This window comes from Piliocolobus tephrosceles, chromosome 9 (genome assembly GCF_002776525.5).
Source record: "Piliocolobus tephrosceles isolate RC106 chromosome 9, ASM277652v3, whole genome shotgun sequence".
Classification (NCBI taxonomy): Eukaryota; Metazoa; Chordata; class Mammalia; order Primates; family Cercopithecidae; genus Piliocolobus; species Piliocolobus tephrosceles.
The window spans coordinates 128,345,471-128,349,565 of record NC_045442.1 but is presented as its reverse complement, the minus strand read 5'-3'; the positions used below and the strand labels follow the sequence as shown (position 1 = coordinate 128,349,565).

Below are 4,095 nucleotides of genomic sequence, written 5' to 3'. Positions count from 1 at the left end.
CCCCGCCCCGCCATCGGCGCTCCCCGCAAGTGCGGGATTTCCACCCGCCCCGGCGTTCGCGCCCACTCACGGTCTCCCTCGCCCCCTCGGGAGACGCTCCCCGCGTCCTATCCCGCCCAGCCCTGGCGCGCCCGCAAACGATGTGACCCCGCCCCCCTGCGGTCTCCCCCCCACCCGGACGCTGCCCCTGCCCCCACTTGGGGAGCTCCGGGCATCTCTAAAGCTCTCAACCAGAGTCCTCCAGCCCACCCGCGAGGCTCGCGCACCAGCAACGCGGCCCCACCTGCAGGGACCCCGCCCACCTGTGGCGCCACCCCCGCCTCTGCGGCCTCCCCCACAGCTAGAGCGGCCCCCACCTACGACGACCCCCGCGTAGGTGCTCCTGCCCACACCCACGCCCCCGCCAGCCCCAGCCCCTTTCCCTGCCCCTGCTCCTAGCCGCGCCCCCGCCCCCGCAGCCCCTCCCGTGCGCTCGGGCCCCGCCCGTCACCGCCCATTGGCGCTGGGGCCGGGCGGGGGCGCGGGCGGGGCGGCGGTTCCGAGTCGGGCGCGCGCGGGCAGGGTCCCCATTGCCTGCTGCGCATCCGGACTAGCGGCTGCCCTCGGCCTCCTCGCCATGGACGCGGACGACTCCCGGGCCCCCAAGGGCTCCTTGCGGAAGTTCCTGGAGCACCTCTCCGGGGCCGGCAAGGCCATCGGCGTGCTGACCAGCGGCGGGGATGCTCAAGGTGCGCCCCCCCTCCCAGCTGCGAGGGATGGACGGACGGAGTGGGGGAGAACAGGGCGAAGGGGATGGGGGAACGGGGCAGAAGAGGGGGGAAGCGATGGGAGGACCCGGGGAAAGGTGAGGAAGCGATGGGAAGAACCGGGGAGAAGAGCGGGGAAGCAATGGGGAGAACTGGGGGAAGCCGGTGCCCGGGAGCGGCAGGGGTACCTGCGGGACGGCATGAGCCGGCAAGGCAGCCCCGGGGTCCTTGCCGGGTGGGGCGGAGGAGGAAGGGACATGGCGGTAGGAATCTCCATCCGGAAGATAGTGAGCTTTCCACCCCCTCCGGTTTACGTTTTAAATTGAGCCTGGCAGAGGGGGTCGCCTGGAGGACCCTCGGGAGTCGTTCTGCCTCTTAGCTGTAGGACGGGGCCGGGCTTCCCCTCCGAAGCGTGGGTACAGCGCGATCACTTCCTAAGTGGCCCCCGCCCCCCAACTCCACCCCACGCCACCCCCTAGCATGTCGAGGAAGAAACGGCCGGGTCCCCGCGCGCCTCCTGTCGCCTCGTGCCACGCGCGGCGTGGGCGGGGTCCCGGCTGCTGCAATGCGGGACGAGGCGGGGTTGCTCTGGGTTCCCGCCTGGCGTCTCCGAGGCCGTCCGGCAGCCCCTCGCGTTTCCGCTGGGAGATTTTAAAAAAGGGTTTCCTGCGCTCGCAAGTGCTGTCGTCTTCCGGCTCGTGACAAAACCCAAAACTAAAATGGGTCCCAGGCCCTCCCCGCCAGCCTCCGCGGACGGGAAGGACCAGGAAGCGGGGACTCCGGGACGTCAGCGGCGCGGCGGCGCGGACTCTGGGCTTCCCCTGCCCTGCAATGTGGAAGCGCCTCTCCAGGAGGGGCCGAGCCTGGGCCCACGACGCGGGCGCGCCGGGAGGACATTTAACATTGAAGAGCGGGAGGTGGTGGAGACTGCGCGCCCCAGGCCCCGGGTGCACGTGAGGGCGCCGGTGCCCGGAAGGTGGAGCGCCCCGATCCGTGCAGCCCCTGGCGGGTAGACGGGCGCTTCCCAGGCGAACGCTACCTGGGAGCCTTAGCGATAGCGCAGTCTGGAGACCCGACGCGCCCCGAGCTGGGTTTTGATTTTTATTTTCCCGGTTCCTCCTGCTGCAGATGCGTGGAAAGGCCCGGATGGCGGATTTCTTCCCGTTTCGGGACCGCGCACTGCACAAGGATGGAGCGGGGATGGGCCCACAGCCCACGGCCCCGGTGACCTTCCCTTCGCCCTTGAGCGCGGGGGGCGGGCGCGGGCGCTGCAGGTTGGGGAGCTGTGGGCGCCGCCCCGCCCGTCGCGAGCGCCTACGTGCTGCCCGGACCGTCGTCTCCGTGCGCCCAGGCCCCGAAATCCGTAAGCCGCGCGCTCCCCGAGCCCGCAGCGCAGCCTCCCCAAGGCCCAGCGCCCCCGGCGGGAGACCCGGGTGGCAGCGCCAGGCCCCGCCCCGCAGCCCGCCCCCCAGCGCCCCTGGGAAGTGCTCTGGCGTTAGCGTTCTAGTTAAAGGACCCCAGCATCAGCGTTCCTCCTGCAGGGTTGGGTTCTCAGAGAAAGGAAACGTGATGCAGCAGAGGCTGGGATTGGAGAAATTACGAGAGTGAAGTGGAAATAGCCTGGCCAGCGTGACTTAAACCGGCCGGGAGATGTGCGAGTACGAATGGAGCTGGAGCCGCCTTGGGGTCGGGATAGGACCCAGAGTGACTTCTCAGTCAAAGGCCTTCAGAGGCAGAGGGAGCATCTTGAGTGACCTTACCCGGGCCGCGAAAGACAAGAAACCTTTGGCACGGGAAGAGGCACTGACCTCTGGAAGTCACCAGGGTGGGTGGAAGGTCAGGGTTTCAAGGTTATTTTGGAATTTAGTTGCTGTGGGTCCTGCACGGTGGCTCATGCTTGTCATCCCAGTGCATTGGGAGGCCGAGGCAGGAGGATCGCTTGAGCCCAGGAGTTCCAGAGCAGCCTGGACAACATAGTGAGACTCTGTGTCTGCAAAAAATAAAAAAGAAAGAAAAAAGCATTAAGATGCTGTATGTATTGGAAAGTATGGGTCATTCTTTTGAGCTCCATGTCCAAAAGCTTGCTAAAATGCTTGGGAGTTTGTGTACAGGCATGTGAGATTAGGATACATTGGCAGAATCGCCGTGTTCTCTGTTGCCCTGGTTTTGCCATCTGGGAGGAGTTACACGTATTGAAGGTTAGTAAGTCCACGCCTCTTCTCTTCTGGGAAAAAAAGTAGTTTGGAAACCAGTATTATGTGGGAACACGGCTTGGTTGGTACAGCCTCGGGTTAATGGGAGACAGCTGCCCTCAGCTCTACAGGTAGCATCAAATACGGTGGCCTCGAGCCCACATGGGTCACACCTGGGCTGTTCCTGGGGAAGCCCGCCACGGCGGGTGGCCTGGGCATTCTTTCCCTGGCAGAGCCGAAGTCACAATTTTTTTGCAGACTCTGTAAAGAGCTTTACCCTTCCGAGGTATGATATGATCTCGAACCTGTTGGAGCATTTGGACGCATTTCTTTTAAGGAAGTTCACCTCTAGATGTGCTCAGAGGGCCTGGTCTTAGCTGCCACAGATTTACAAATCCTTATAGTAAGTAGGTTATTCCTCGAGAATTTATCTGTTGTGCCCCCATTCTTTTTGCCATTTTATTCTGCTTCTATATTAGTACTTGATTTTCCCTGAAATAGAAGACTATTGCCTGTAGCTGGAGATTAGAGAACACATTCACATTCAAGTACCAATTTTAGGGGAATTATCTGTCAGATGTGAAATTATGGTAAAATTCCATATATTAAAATGACCATAGCTACCATTTGTTGAAAATATTTTGTGTATTAGGAGCTTTACAATTCTTATCTCCAAGCCTAGATACATGGTCCCAAGAGAGGCATGCCCTCATTTTGGAAGTGGGGAGAAAGACTCACAAAGAAAAATAACTTAGGTAAGGGAGTGAGGTGCATACGTGATTGTGGTAGGAGAAAAACAGATCCTAATTCCAAATATTGTACTCTCCCTTAGACCACGAAGAGTACTTATGTCTGGCTCTGTCACCCAGGCTGGAGTGTAGTGGTGCCGTCACAGCTCACTGCAGCCTCAAACTCCTAGGCTCAAGTGATCCTCCTGCCTCAGCCTTCTGAGTAGCGGGGAAGACAGGAATGCAGCATCATGACCGGCTAATTGTTATTATTATTATTATCACTATTATTTGTAGAGACAGGATCTCACTATGCTGCTGGGACTGGCCTTGAACTCCTGGCCTCCTCTAGTGAGCCTCCTGCCTTGGCCTCCCAAAGAGCTGGGATTACAGACATGAGCCATCATGTCAGGCCTCCACCATGCTTTT

The 4,095-nt window shown here is 60.9% G+C and overlaps 1 pseudogene; it reads left to right on the top strand.

The window, feature by feature from the left end:
• The first annotated feature begins 228 nt into the window (after positions 1-228).
• Positions 229-3,188, top strand: LOC111529059 (annotated as a pseudogene).
• Positions 3,189-4,095: the final 907 nt, after the last annotated feature.